Source organism: Protopterus annectens, chromosome 1.part0 (genome assembly GCF_019279795.1).
Source record: "Protopterus annectens isolate FY-2018-M chromosome 1.part0, PAN1.0, whole genome shotgun sequence".
In the NCBI taxonomy this organism is placed as follows: Eukaryota; Metazoa; Chordata; order Ceratodontiformes; family Protopteridae; genus Protopterus; species Protopterus annectens.
In genome coordinates, this window is record NC_056725.1 from 1,604,235,949 (window position 1) to 1,604,253,169 (window position 17,221).

A 17,221-nucleotide genomic window follows, 5' to 3' on the forward strand; every position below is an offset into this window, starting at 1 on the left:
AGCCAATTATCCCTTGTGAGACTCAAACCCTGCACCTTGTGTTTGTAAGGCAAACACCTTAACCATTAGGCCACCCTCCCAATCCCTGGAGCGTGTAGCTCTGAGGGATTGGGATTTCTTTAAGTGTAGCATGTCCAACAGCTGTGGGTTTGACATGGCCTTGTATGTTAAGCAGAGATCGCCTCTGAGTAGACGATATGCGACAGAGTATAGCTGGAGTTTTTTAAGGCGGTCAGCGTTGGGTATCTGCTTTAGGCCTGTGATTCTTTTAGTGAGGTATTTCTGAGGCCTTTCCAGTTGTTGCAGATGTCTTGAGAGGTACATACCAAATGGGGCGTTGTATTCTATAATGGGTCTAATGAGGGATGAGTACAGTGGGACAACGACCTCCTTTTTTCTGGATGAAAAGCCCTTCGTGATGAGCTGTGCCACATAGAAGGATTTCCTGACTGTTGTGGCGATGTGGTTATCGAAGGTGAGACCACTGTCCACCTGTGTCCCTAAGTCTCTTATCACACTTTCTGTGTTTAGTGTACTGCCACCTATATGGTAATTCATGGATACATGTTTTTTCCCAAAGGGGAAAACAATACATTTCTTGGCATTGAGCTTGAGCCCATGGCTCTGGCACCAAGCATCTGTTTCTGTAAGGCCCTTTTGTAGAGTATCCACATCATTTGGGTATTCAATAATGGCTCCCAGTTTGCAGTCATCTGCAAACTTTGTTAGCCAGAGTCCCTTAGTGTTAACCTGTACTTCAGAGAAGTAGATGCCAAACAAGAGCGGCCCCAGGACTGAACCCTGAGGTACTCCACTTGTCACTTGTCTGGAGCTGGATTTGGAGTTGGCTACTTTTACAGTGTGGGTTCTATCAGTAAGCCATTTAGCAACCCATTGGGTGACATAGGGATTAATGCCCAACTTAGTAAGTTTATCTATGATTCCAGAGTGGGGGATGGATTATATAATCATTTTGTGGAAAAAAGCAATTCAATTTAAGCAGGGATGGGCTCGAAGCATCTATATATCCACTGACATTATCTATGCAGCATATTATCAGCAGCCAGCACCACAGGAGAGTAATGAGTACAAGTGAGGCATACAGCATCTATGAAAGGATGACGTCAGCAGTGTATCGCCAAGGAGATATAGCTACTAAAATGACTTTTACGGCCATTTGGGGTTGTAAAAGTTATCACTTCAAATGTGTGTAAACCAATCCTGAATTAATTTATAGTCACACACATTCTTGTAGAAGTTAAGCTCTGTTGTATTCAAACCTCCTACCTATCTATTTACACATTCTACAGTGTAAGAAGCACAACAGTCCCAGGAGAACCCTGACATTTAAAGTCCGACAGTTCACTTCAGAAAAAATGACTTCATCAGTGTGTTGCACCAGGGGGTGTAGCTAGAGAATATCATTTCATAATCATGTGCTCGTATTGCTGCCCCCCAAATCCACCTGTCATTTAAAAAATGTTAACATTTTCCCAGACTTAACGAATGTTTGTATTCCTTTCCCTCTGAAACCATTAAATAGATATTTTATCAAACTATGAAACTCTTATTGGAGTCATTAATTTAGACAGTTGTGGACATAATATGGCCTTAATAAGATATGGTTTCTCTAAGTAATGTATAGAAAATTGTACTCAGTAAAGTACAGAGAGTTTGTTTAGCTACACACTTGTGTAGCAAAGAGGTTGTCAATATTATAAGGAGATGATGGAGTCATTTAGCAGTTTAAAATGTTTCTCTACATTAGAAGTTGATTAAGCACAGCTGTGTTACAGGACATGCTCATCTAACTGTAATCATCTACACACACACACACACACAAACACAAGTTCTGCATAATGATCCTTAAACCTCCTACCTATCTAGTTACACAAACTAGAGGGCTCAGTATTATTCACAAATCCACAGGAAAAGATTGGCTTTAATGATGTCAAATAGCACATGTGTACTTCTTGAAAATCCACTGTTTGGAACAGATGCTACTGTGCATAACTAGTTGTACAACAAATGCATATATGTGCACAGGACAATGTAACATCACTATGATTGCCCCATGTAAATACATATTTCTCTATTAACATTTAGATACTATCTTTCGTGTATATTGCATTACTGTGAGGGACATTGACTTTTCCCATTAGGGGATGCCATAGAAATTCACTGTTTTAAACCAATGGATCATCAATCAAACTTTTCTGCTGCTTCATGCTGGAATGAATGCACACTTGTATTGTCTCATACATGCACTATGTGCATTGAAAAAACAAACCTGCAAGTCATACATAGGACAGTGCACTGCAAAACAACAATGATAGATTATGTGGGAATAGATTAACCAAAGTTGAAACACAGCTGCAAGTATAAACATTGTAGAGCAGACATACATTAAAATAACTGAATTAACTGATTCAACATAATTCTGAAATTAATATAACCTGATGAAAAATTAATACATCCATACAAATTGCATGCTTCATAAAACAATCATTTGTTTTTCTTTTTTATGTTACTTTTTAATTGTAGAGCTGCCAAGCTGAATTGTGCTGCTGATGACAAAGTATGGTGCAAGCTATCTTGAAGTGTTGAAATTAGAATGGGAAATAGCAGTACTGTATACTGCTCTGTGCCAACTTTTTTGCAAAGATCATTACAAGCCAGGCTTCATAATAGGGAGCAGACATATTAATGTAGCAGCAGGATAATGATGTGTTAAGGAAAGGTGCAGCTAACATTTACTGCCACAGCAGTCAGACAAAACATTCTGAGACCTTATTTTCATCCATCTTGATTCAAACCTTTAGATCACAACAAGAAAAACACTTATAGCCTAATATTATCTAAGCACACAACACAGTCATACTTTGGATAGTTCACATTTGACATCAAATGTCAGCAAACATTAATGCATGTTTTCATTTTATTATCCTGTTGATCACTGTAATCTCTCCATCCAACTCTTCATATTGTTGAAAAGTACATTAAACTGAATAAACATAGCTAAGAACGTGCAACAGAGTAATGTGGCTGAAGGCAATAAAATCACAAGCTATTAACATAAGCTATCTATTTCCATTTAGCCTTAGTTGCATTTTTTTGCCCAAAGTCAGACACTGTGCAAATGCAGAGGTGGAAGAACAATGATACAGATTAGAGAAGATACATCAACAGGGTGAGATGGAGGCAGGGAAAAGGTAGCTTCTGACAGAAGAAGGATAATGGTGGCTCATAACAATACATAGCCAACAGGTACACATAATATAGTGTACCAAACACAATCAGTAACAGTTGGCTAATGGCTGGATTACAACCCTTGAAAGAAGAGAAAAAAATCTATTTATACATGTGAACGTTATCTCATCACTCAACAAGGGAATTGCTACTTAACAATATTTAAATAATACAACTGAAGCACAGTGACAACTTACTAAAACAGAAGGGGTTAACAGAGAGAGAGAGAGAGAGAGAGAGAGAGAGACAGACAGAGGCAGAGAGGAATAGCAACAATGTGTCGTGTGGGACATGTAGGAACATCTGCATGGTGTTTTAGTCTTACTTATTAAATCACCATTAATCTATCATTCTCTGTACAATGCAATGCTTGCCAGAGGGAGACATAACAGGTAGAAGAGTGCAATGAACATGAAGATACAGGCAGGATAAGGCTGGGTTAATAAGTCTTCTTGCTGTGGCTGCAATATTTTTGCAAATGATGTCTTGCTGCACTATTCCATTGGTATGTTACTGAAATGTTTTATATGGAAAGAAATATAGTACAGCTGTTTGCAGATTATATGATAGGAATATGAAATGTCATGATTCTATAAATTAACTTACAGCTATAATTGAACCCATGACACTATGTAAAAATATCAGTCCACAAACAGGGTAATAATTTCAACACAGCACATAGGAACACATATTTTAGTGCATCCAGAAGCCTAAGAACTGTTAAAGTAACTGTTTCACTGTATCGCTGTTAGTCTGCCTTTACTCCATAGTTCCCTAGCATAGCAGATTTAAACACATTTGTGTGAAAGTAACCAGGCCACTGCAGATTAAATTGAAATAATAAGCTTTTGCTATGCCAACCTCCAGAATGATAGAAAGAGAAAGGAGAAATGTGATGGGAGAATGTAATAATCTTGGTAGACCATATTTGAATGGTCCAGTGGTCAGGACTAATATTAATAATGATGGTAGAGAATAGAGCCATACAAGATTTATTACTAAATCCAATAGACATACCAATATGGTTAGGAAAATCATAAGGAAAAATTGGGCTATTTTACAGTCTAATAATGGCATTAAAAATATTGCAGGTGTACAACCTAGTTTTACTTACAGGAGAGAAAAGAATTTGAAACAGATGCTCTGTTATAAAAACATGTTTAAGAAATTACTTACTAACGTAAAGAAAAAAGTACAATACCATGCTGTAACTGTGTTTTTTGCAGTGAAATTAATACAAAGCTAGTTTTTATACATCTAGTTACTAGAATTGAATTTATTTTTGAAACTCATGCTTCCTGTTTTACAGAGAATGTCATATACCTTGCTAATTATTGATGCCTGTGACCACTTCAATATTTGGAAGACAAATCAGAAGCTTAAGGAATGTATTAGGCCACATTTTTCAGATATACATAGATGTATTAATACTAATGCTCTATATAAGCACATTTTTCAAAAAGGTCCTGACCATAAGTTTAAGTTTAGAGACCTACAGAAAGTTTTTCCTTTTATCAAATGGGGAATATACTTGAAAAAACACAGCTTTTAGAATATAAGTGGATAAATTATTTTAGGGCAGATGTGTTACTGGGACTGAATTTGCAACACAATATTAAACCTCAAACTCTAGCGCCTCGGCCACTGTAAGCCTTCAAGGAGTAAAGTTTCAGTAACATAGCACAATATATATAGTCACACCAATCAATCAATAAAACTATTATACAATTAAATAATAAAATTACTCAATTAAATCACATTTTTCCAACAGCATTCTGTGTTTAAGCCTCTAGGTAATAAAGTGCCAAACTTTAAAATAAAAACAGTTTCATACTTTAAAAGTAGTTTTGCCACAACTGCAACATCAGACTCTAACTTTGCTATCTGTTGTAAAATAGTTGCTTTTAAAGTGTCAGTGCTACCATTATGAAATTCATAAAATGTTGAGCCAAAGGGCTCTCCATTTTTATTTTTATGTCCCTAAGATGTTCTAACAGCCTGACTTTAAACATTCTTTTAGTTTGCCCTATATAGAACTTATGGCATCCACATGTGATTGCATAAACCACCCTATTAGTTCTACAAGTGTATGAACCACTTGAATAAAATGGTAAATTATTAATATTAGAAAAAGTTCTATATACAAATGGGCAAGCCTGACATTTCCTACATGGGAATGTACCTATACTAGATGGTTGAAGTGGTATTTTATTCCCTGGATTAAAAATGTTTTTTTTTTCGTACCACCATATCCTTAATATTCTTACCTCTTTTATAGGAAAAAATTAATTTTTTCATTTTTAAATTACTTAATTCATCATAATTCTCTAAAAAATCCCAAAAATGCAATATTTTATGTTTTATCATATCACTACATACATTGTATGTGGACACTACAAATAAATTATTATCCACCTGACTTTCTCTATTGATTGTATAACTATTAATAATCTTTTTCTTATTGTACCCATCATATCTCATATTTATGATTTTTTCTATATCAGCATCCACTAATTTACTATCATAATTTCTGCTGAAAAACATCCTTTTATTTGTTTGAATTTCCTTATAAAACACTTCATCATTACGACATAACCTAGAAATTCTTAAAAATTCACCATATGGCAATGCTCTAATAATGTGTGCAGGATGACAGCTAGTTGCTTGTAAAAAATCATGTGGGTCCCCAAATTTCCTGTATAAACTTGTAATTATAGGCAAACCAACAGTACCTTGTAAGTTAATATCTAGAAAGTTTACTGACTGCCCATATTGTAACCCATCAAAATTAATTTTAAATCTATTGATTTGGATTTCTTGTACAAAATTCTGTATGTCATCATATCCCCCCCTCACACAAAAATATCAAATCATCTATGTATCTATAATACAACTTCACATGTTTCTTAACAAAATCATTCTTATAGATACATTCATTCTCTACCAAACCCATAAATATATTCGCATACATTGGGGCAAATGGTGCACCCATTGCTGTTCCTTGTTTTTGATAGAAAATTAGATTATCAAAATAAAAATAGTTATTTTCTAAGCAAAATTGTACAAGATCTAATATATAATGTGTGTGGGGTGAGTCTCCCATGCTGTTAAACACAGCTTCTAAGCCAGATTTATGTTGGATGTTCGTATAAAGACTCTTCACATCTAAAGTAATCCAAAACATGTTCTCATTCCAAATAACTGATTTAATTTTTTCCAAAAAATCAAAAGAATCTTTGATGTAAGAGGGAAGACAGGCAGCTTCTTTCAATAATACTTTATGTAACACAACACCTAAATTATGTAAAAAGTACTTCCTAGCAGACACAATAGGTCTACCTGGTGGTTTATTCATATTTTTGTGTAGTTTGGGGAGACAATAAATCTGGATCCTGGTTGGTGTTTCTGTGTCGTGCTGAATCAACTTTTCCAGTTTTAGTTTGTTTTGTTGCTGTTTACAATATTAAACCTGTTTTGAATGTGAAGCATTACCATATATAAGATGTTTTTATATTTGTGTTGTGTATTTATCTGGTTAAAACTTTTTAGTTTCTTGACTGATCTTAATTTGCATGATTTATTGTTGCTTTTATACTATTGTCTAGCTGATGCAAATGCATTGTATTTAAGAGACTTTAATGGTATTTTATTTTGTTGAGCATTGAGAAAGAGCTTGTCTCGAATGCTTTGCTTTTTTATATTTCTTGCCTGAATTAAAGTCGTTTTGTGGTGCAATGGTGTGTTTCCAGATTTTTTTGGTCTTTTGGATATTGCGATTTTTATCTTGGACACTTTGGATCTCCTGAGGTTTTTAATACATTTTGTTGGATTCTGTTCACAACCTTAAGGGAGCACGTTTGGACTTTATTGCTAGCCATGGAATTGCAGTCTGGATCTTCCAGTATGAATGGTCATGCTTCAGCATCTACTAGACTGCATAACTTTTTATCTGTTAGTGCTAATCCTCTGATATCTATGATACAGAATCAATATGGCACTACAGAGAATTCCCATATGAACTTGGATGATTGTGAAGTAAGTAATCTTAGAAAAATACATGATTTAATATATAAAACTGAATCATTTAAAAAGCTGCAGTGACAAAGAGTTAGCCTTAATGCGTATTTAGAAATTGGTATGGTGCCTAGAGGGTTGAGAATACTAACTATGCCGACATATGGCAATAAATACCCAGGACTTCTGGGAAAAGGGCAACAATTAAATCTGAAACTAAGTGTGGATTATATGCGCTTAATGAATGATTATTTTTTGCCACTAGAGAATGAGCTTGCAGCTGAAATAAAGAAAATGGAAGATTTAATTGTCAAAGCCCCTGCATTTACATTTGTATCAAGTGAATATTCTGAGATGCTTGTGCACTTAAAGTCATTTGAGGACAAATTAATTAAGTTAAAAAAAGAAAGATTGTCCATGATATTAAAAAGACTTTAAACAAAATCATGTTTTTCATTGGCCAAGAGAACAGAGAAGGGCTACAACAAATCAGCTTGCTCATGTAAATGAGAATGTACCAAATGAGACAAGCTCTGTAAGAGAAATGGAACCTCAGTTAATACAACCCTCTAATAATATGAATAAAGCTAGTGCAGCAAAATGTTGTGAAGCAGTTGGAGACCTGGACAATTTTGTTAGTGCAAACACAATTAGTGAAACACCTTCACAATCTAATGTAATGCTACAAACTAACACTAACAAAACGAGTAATGCTGAAAGTTTTTTAGTCACAGGATGGTTCCAAATACAACTTCCTATTCAGGTTGTGACGAAATCCAGAGGGAGGAGCAAGAGCAGGACCAGATTGTAGAATGGAGATGGCAGGCTGATGCTACCACAGAAGGAGCACAAATCAATAGATTTAGGCCCTGTTACATGCAGCAAACAGTCCAAGAACTGGCTGAATGGACTTTAGTAAATTTATCCCACTATGAACTATCAGAAGATGAACTGTCTGTTCTCGACAAAGGCATGTCATATGTATCATCTTGTGAAGGCAATTTAAGTGAAATTCTAACTGAATTGAGACTGTTTTCATGGAATATTGATTTGAAACTTTTGTTTAACAAAGCTACTGATGTACTTAATGTAAATCTTAAAAGAACAAGTATGGTCATCCCTATATGTACACTGGTAGTTAAAGCCTTTACTGAAATGTGTGAACAAGATATTTATGATATGTATTATGTAAAAACTAGCCAAAGTAAGTATTATAATTTTAATCAAGATGAAAGGAATGCACTAAGGAAACTCAGTAACAATAAGATATAATAATAAAACAAACAGATGAGGGAGGTAAGGTTGTGATTATAGATGTGGAGTTATACAACGAATTAATGTATGAATTACTACATGATGTTATGACCTTTAAGAAGGTTAATGTTACTATAATGAATACTTTGATTTTTAAGATAAAAAGCTACTTATATGAACTTTTGATGGATGGATCTATAGTACCTGAACTGTATAAATATTTGTATGTATCACATCCTGTAACACCTATTATATATGGTCTACCAAAATTATATAAAAATATTTATAGGCCCCCATGAGACCAATTGCATCTGGGAACAAATGGGCCACTACCCCTTTACCTAAATATTTAGAACAGCAATTGAGTCCCTTACTGAAATTCAGTCAAAGTGTTGTTAAAGACACTAAGGATTTTTAATATCATTGAGGGAATGGTCAACTAAAAATAATAATTTATATTTTATTTTGGTCACCATGGATATAAGGTCATTATTTACCATTATATCCAATGATTATGGTGTGCAATCTATAAGGAAGTATCTACTATTGCATAATGATTATACTGCTGGTAAAATTGAGATGTTATGTTCAATGCTAGAAACTGTGTTGTATAATAATGTGTTCATCTTTAATAATGTAATGTTTTATCAACAAATGAGAGTGGCTATGGGCACTCCAGTTGCAAACACCTATGCCAATCTGATATTATCAACATGGGAAGAGTAGTATATATTTAATAATGAAATGCAAAATGGATACAAGTATGAGAAGTTATTGTTTTTTAAAAGATTTGTAGATGACATATTTTTACTTTGGAAAGGTACAGTACATGACCTGACTAATTTTGTTGCGGAATTACAAGATGAGACCCAATTTCTGTTATTTGATGTGCAACATTCTGATATAATGATTAATTTTTTAGATATTTGTATAATTTATAGGGATATGAAGTCTGAAACAAACATTCATAATAAAGAAGTACAGGCTACTCAATATGTACATTCTAGAAGTATGCACCTGAGACATATATGTCTGAATGTGCTGAAAGGATAATTTTTGAGACCCAGTAGGCTAAATACAAATGATAAAGATTTTGTTTCTGAGTTAGATTTTATGACTAAAAACCTTAAACTGTGAGGTTATAATTAGACAATGATAGAAAGACAAAGGAGAAACATGATGGGAGAATGTGATAATCTTGTAGACTATATTTGAATGGTCGAGTAGTAAGGACTAATATTAATAATCATGGTAGGCAACAGAGCCATATAAGATATATTACTAAATTCAATAGACATACCAATATGGTTAGGAAAATCATAAGAAAAAATTGTGCTATTTTATAGTCTAGTAATGGCATTAAAAATATTGTGGGTGTACAACCTAGTTTTACTTACAGAAGAGAAAAAAGTTTGAAACTGATGCTCTGTTATAAAGACATGTTTAAGAAATTACTTACTAATGTAAAGAAAAAGGGTACAATACCATGATATAACTGTATTTTTTGCAGTGAAATAAATAAGGAGCTAGTTTTTATACATCCAGTAACTAGAATTGAATTTATTTGTAAGACTTGTGCTACCTGTTTTAGAGAGAATATCATATACCTTGCTAACTGTGAGGCCTGTGACAATTTCTATATAGAGAAGACAAATCTGAAGCTTAAGGAATGTATTAGGTCACATCTTTCAGATATATGTAGATATATTAATAATAATTCCCTATATAAGCATATTTCTCAAAAAGGTCCTGACCATAAGTTTAGGTTTAGAGTCCTACAGAAAGTTTTTCCTGATATCAAAGGGGGAAATATACTTGAAAAAAACAGAGCTTTTAGAATATAAGTGGATAAATTACTTTAGGGCGGATGTGTTACCAACACTGAATTTGCAACACAATATTAAACCTGTTTTGAAAGTGAAGCATACCCATATGTAAGATGTTTTACATGTGTGCTGTTTATTTAACTGGTTAAAACTTTTTAGTTTCTTGATTGATCTTAATTTGCATGATTTATTGTTGCTTTTATACTATCGGCTAGCTGATGCAAATGCATTGTATTTAAGAGACTTTAATGTTATTTTATTTTGTTGAGCATTGAGAAAGAGCTTGTCTCAAAAGCTTTGCTTTTTCACATTTCTTGCCTGTATTAAAGTCATTGTGTGGTGCAACGGTGTGTTTCCAGATTTTTTAGTCATTTAAACCTCCATGCAAATGCTGAGGACTTAAAGTGAAGGCTTTTCCATTGGCCATTTCTGGCCATGTGCATTGTGTGTGAATCTATTTTTTGACCACATTAAATGTGTAAAAAATGTGTGGGTAGGACAGTAGTGAAAACGGAGTTGGCAAGCAGAGGGTAGAACACAGGGGTAAGAATACATGAATTTGCAGGAGGGTTGTGGGAGTACACCATATCTATCTACTTCTTCTCATCATAAATGTACAACTGTACACACAATTTCATGACTTTTGAGAGTCACCACAACAGAAATGGGTGACAATAACATAATACTTTCGTATGGCCAATTGGACCAAATCAAGTGTGTCATGATAACACATAGGTGAAGTGGAGAACTATTTATGGGGTTTAACTTTTTTTGTGGGACACGGGCCTATTTTTTTCTGGGAAAGATAGGAATATTGGAAAGGTGCTTTGAAATGAGATTCTTAGGTAGGGTAGGGTAGGGTAGGTTAGGAAGCATATGCAGACATATGAGACATACAAGACAGATTGGGATGGTTATGGAGACAAAAGGTTTTTGGACATCATGACTGGGGATAGGTAGGGGACATTGGAGGCACACCCATGTCCCACTTGAGAACAGTGAGAATCTAGTCCTCTTTCTCAGGACTGTTTCTCTTGTAGCAGCTCCCTCGTTGACTGCTGGACATGGCATCATCTTTGCAATCTGAAGCAGGACCTTTGTAACTGTGTCACTATGTGCATCAAGACCTCTCTCTATGATATTCTCTACCAACCATGTCAGCTCCTGCAGGGTGACAAAATCACCACCTCCACTTGTACTGCTCATAGGGGCTACCACTGCACTAGCACTGTGGGACAGAGTTGACTGATGTAGGTGAAGCAGGTAGAGGAGGCTTTTTGGAGGTAAGACTACCAAATTGTGAACTTGAAATGATGGGTGTCTGTGTTGCCATCTGTGGAGGTAAAGCAGGCCAGACTGCAATGGTCAGTCTACCTTTCTGTGCTGTTGGTCTTTTATTTTTCAACAGCAATTTTTGCAAACAGCAGAATGTTAATAAATGTTAAATTATAAAACACACAAAAAAGTAACAGAGAGAGAGAGAGAGAGAGAGACAGAGAAAGACAAAAAAGAGTTAATTAGATACATTGCATGTCACATTAATTTATTTTTTCAGTAAACTTTGTTTGGCAATACGTAAACAATTATGATAATTTATTATTGTACACCTTTGCCACATCTATATATGATGAAAAGTATTAATGTGCCATAAAATAAACAAATCTCACTGCTATGAAATAACAAAGAGCAGCCTTTATTTCCCTATGATAGATAAGATATATGATTCAAATGTAAGAATTGCAATTACCATAACTGAATTTTTCTTGACATACTATTGCTGTTATCACTTTATAAACACTTATCCAGGAATAGAAAGTAATTGCTTGTTCCAGGATTTAACCCACATACACTTAATCTAGTTCTGTCATTGCCTAATGCAAGCACCAAGAGTTACTGGGAAGGTATGCATGCTTGAGATCAAGGCTGATATATGCCTGCTCAAGATGCTAGTAGCTTCAGGGAATGAAAAGAAATTTCTGTCTTGAATTTGGACCTCAGTCATACTTACCTCATGCCTCTCTGAGGTGAGTTAATCTCTCCTGGTGTACCTCACAGTTTGCAGCTATTTCCTCTGCAGCTGTACAGTACAAAAGAAAAGGAATATATATGAAAGTGTAATGAGTACCTGTGTTGGCTGACTAGATCATTAATGGCATATCATAGGCAGGTTATGGTTCAGTACACTTACACAACTGAGGGGTGCATGCAGTCAAAAATTCAGCCTCCAATGGCTTATAAGATCCTGCATATGCTTTTTATAGTCACTGTAGTGCTGTTGACATTATTCCCCAGTGCATGGAATGCCAGATGCATTGGGGACAGCCTTGGCTAAGCTATTCCTGGCTTCCATATACTGAGGAAAAGACACAACGCGTTGGAAAAAAGACTTTATCACACAGCAAAGCTTTCGGGTAGAACCCTTTCTCAATACTAATACAAATACATTCAAAACATGACTTGTTTTAAATAGGAGCCCACAAGTCACATGATAGCAGCCCATACCATATGACCTTAAAATAAATATAATATTAATAAAACACATAAAAAACATATAAACATAGAAATAATGCATATATACATCTACATCTATAACAATATAACATAAGAAATATACAAATCATGATTTAACGTAATATAGTACGCTGTAACTTCATTAAAATAGGTTTAAGGCTTAAAGCAGAATTTAGACCAGGAGGACGATCCGCTGCCAGTCGGAGTATCCACTCATACTCTCTGGTCTCAAGAATATTATTAATATCCCCTCCCCTAATAGAGGATGAAACAACATCTATAACCTTCAACATAAACTTATGTTCAACCCCACACAATTGTACATGCTTGAATAAGGCATTATTTAAATTTTCCCTCCTAATCTCAGACTTATGCTCAATAATCCTGTCTTTTAACCTACGAGTAGTCTTGCCTATATAGAATGAATTACACATTATACAGGTGGCCATATACACAACATTAGTTGTGTTACAGTTTGCCATAACATTAAACGTATAGTTTTTATAAGTAATAGGATGAATGAAAGAAGAAGAAATAGCAATGTCAGCTATATCTGGAAAACAAGAGCAACACAAACATTTAGAGGTACCAAACCGAGGTACACCAAAAAACTTCAAGTTGGTAACAGATTTAATATTGCCTTTAAAATCTTTATAACATAACCTACTTTTGACTGTTCTCATATTTCTATAAGAAAAAAAGGGTTTATTACCCAATAGCCTAAATATATCAGGAGATGCAATCAATACCGGCCAATACTTATTTATGATGTATTTAATCGAAGATACTCTATTTCCAAATGTAGTCACATATCTAAGCGTATTAGTCTTTTGTCGTATGACTGGTAAATCAGCAAGTGTATTATTCTCAAAGTCACTGTTATTCGTAAAATATGGCGAATATAAAGTAGTTCTATTATTTATAACATGATCCTTCAATTCTGTTAATACATTACTGTCATAACCACATGTTAAAAATTCATTATAGATGTCATTAAGTTGAGTATGAAAAAATACATCACTCGTGTTAAATCTACTCACTCTAGCAAACTGTGCCTTAACAACACCTTTAAAAACATGAGGAGCATGCATACTGTCAAAGTGTATGTACCTATTAGTGTGTGCATCCTTTTTAAAAATGGTGGTATGTAACAAGCCATCATTCAAACTGACCTTAACATCAAGGAATAATGCTTCATCTCTAGATACAGTAGCTTTAAAAACCAAAAAAGAAGTAGAAGTATTTAAATATAACACAAACTGTTCTAAACTTTCTAAAGAGCCCTTCCAAATCAGAAAACAGTCATCTACAAATCTCTGATAAAAACAGATATTGTTATTCAAAAATTCACAACCATTATGTATATGCTGTAGTTCCCATTGGTATAAAACCAAATTTGCATACGTATTAGCAACAGGTGTCCCCATTGCCACACCATTAAGTTGCAGATATAACTGTTGATCAAAAATAAAAATGTTGTTACTCAACACCAAATCTAATAGCAAACATATATTTTCAACAAAATTAGCCGATAATTCTACCTGTGTTGTTAAAAATTCTCTAATAGATTCAACTCCATAGTTATTAGGTATAACAGTGAAGAGGGAAACAATATCTAAAGTTACAAACAAGTATTCACCAGTATCAATAAAGCCATTATGCAAAGTATGGTACCAACTAGATAACTTATTCAAAAAGTCACCTGTGTCCTTCAATATATTGCCACACTTAGACAAAAAAGGATACAACTGTTTCTGCAAATACACAGATATTGGCTCCGTGACCCACCCATTACTAGAGACAATGGGTCTCATTCGTGGGTCTAATAAGTTCTTATGGATTTTAGGTATACCATAGAGCTGTGGAATGACTGGACATGGTACGGTGAAGAAATGAAATAAATCTAGGTCTATGTCACCATTAAGCTGTAATTCATATACAAACATGTTGACATTACTGATATGTTTCTTAGCATCAATGAAGCTAATATGCTTAAAAGCATTAACATCATTAAGAAGTATAGCAACAGAGCGGTTATAATTAACACGATCCATAATGACCACAGCACCCCCTTTATCGGCTTGCTTGACAATTATATCCTCATTTAACTCTAACTTTCTCAAAGACTTGTATTCATTATATGTTAAGTTATAGCTCTTCCTAATGTTAGTATTATCGAACAAACTTCTAATTTCATTTTCACATAAGTCATGAAAAGCAATTGTGACAGGTACATTCAAAGGAATAAATGTGCTACGTCTTTTACACACATCAGCAGTCAACAAGTCTGTTTTAAATAGGATTTTTAAGTTAATAGTCCTAATAAACTGTTTCAAGTCCGTTAGGGCCGTAACCAAATCGATGTCCGCCATGGGTATAAAATTTAAGCCTTTACATAACAAAGTTAAACAGGATTCATCCAAAGAAAATTTAGAGAGATTCAAAATACCTCTACTCATCTTCGGCTCAGTTTCCCTTCCCCCATGGGTTAAAAGACAGGATTATTGAGCATAAGTCTGAGATTAGGAGGGAAAATTTAAATAATGCCTTATTCAAGCATGTACAATTGTGTGGGGTTGAACATAAGTTTATGTTTAGGGTTATAGATGTTGTTTCATCCTCTATTAGGGGAGGGGATATTAATAATATTCTTGAGACCAGAGAGTATGAGTGGATAGTCCGACTGGCAGCAGATCGTCCTCCTGGTTTAAATTCTGCTTTAAGCCTTAAACCTATTTTAATGAAGTTACAGCGTACTATATTACGTTAAATCATAATTTGTATTATTTCTTATGTTATATTGTTATAGATGTAGATGTATATATATATGCATTATTTCTATGTTTATATGTTTTTTATGTGTTTTATTAATATTATATTTATTTTAAGGTCATATGGTATGGGCTGCTATCATGTGACTTGTGGGCTCCTATTTAAAACAAGTCATGTTTTGAATGTATTTGTATTAGTATTGAGAAAGGGTTCTACCTGAAAGCTTTGCTGTGTGATAAAGTATTTTTTCCAATGCGTTGTGTCTTTTTTATTGGATTCTTTCATTCAGCGTTTGTATCGTTGAGTTTCCATATACTGAGACCTGGTATAATCCCGTGCAGCAGCCTATGGTTGTAGCACTTCATGAAAAGTGCCACAAACATCCTTTACTCCTCAACACCTTGCCTCTGTGCTCTAAATTTATTGCCATTCTTTCCCTAGCCAGATAAGTGTGCAAAAGGCAAGCTAACAAAATATGTCTGAATTGCAACCAAATTCATATATCATGTGTAACTGGTTGTGTGCAAGGATACACAGCCTTGCCAACTGCATTTGTGCAATGGTAAGCATATAGCTTTCTTGTCAGACTGATTGAAACTGTATACATCACATAGCAGTAAATGTGTGAAACATGGCATTGAGCTTTGCCATGTGTAATTCTAAACTTGCTGACACAGGTTCCAGCTTTCAGCAATGAAATATTTAATGACATGGCTTTCAATCCTTGCAGTTTCAAAGGAAAAAGAGTCTGAATTATGACATATTATGATGTTGGGGCTTACACAATGTTAAAATATTGTTGTACCAGCCAAAAATCAAACTCATGCAATAAAGCATGCAAACCTTGAGCCCTAGTTTATTGACATTACCACAGGAGAACTGCCTTTTAATCATGGAATTTAGAGATATACTACTGCCAGAATGAATGGCGATACACAACTGAGAGGCATTTATGTGTGTGATTTTAATTAGTCTTGGAAATGCATTCCTATGTAAAAGTCAATATTTCTGTTTGTAGATATATTTCAGATGGATGCAGTATGTTACTTACATACTTCACAAGACATAACTGTCCTAACCAAATAGTTAAGATATGTGATGATGACTAAAACAAAATGAATGTGGCATCTCACATATATGCAAGTGAATTTATATTAAATATCACCATTATCATGTTTAAAAAAATTAAACACATAGCTTGAGGTTATGTGTGAAACATTAATGATATATAAATAGAAAAGTTAACCTGTGCAAGTATCACTGAAACATTGCTTGCAAAAAACATCTTTAACATTATCATGTTTCTATAATTTTAGTCCTAATTAAAATGTTATGAGAAATGGGATACTGACACCCTTTGTAAAAGTATCATTTAGCTGGAGTTGAACTCTTAAACAGCTGTGTGCTTTATCCAAACTCATGGCATTTTTACACCTTCCACCACAGACACAGGTATGTGATAAGTGGAATTTTTCCACTTAGCACTGTTCAGAGTGCTGAGGAAAGTGCACTGTTGTCAGGTGTGTTTAGGCAGCCTAAACTATTTTTTTCACTTTTTTTCCTTAGTTAATGAACCATGTTGCAAACTGCCAAGT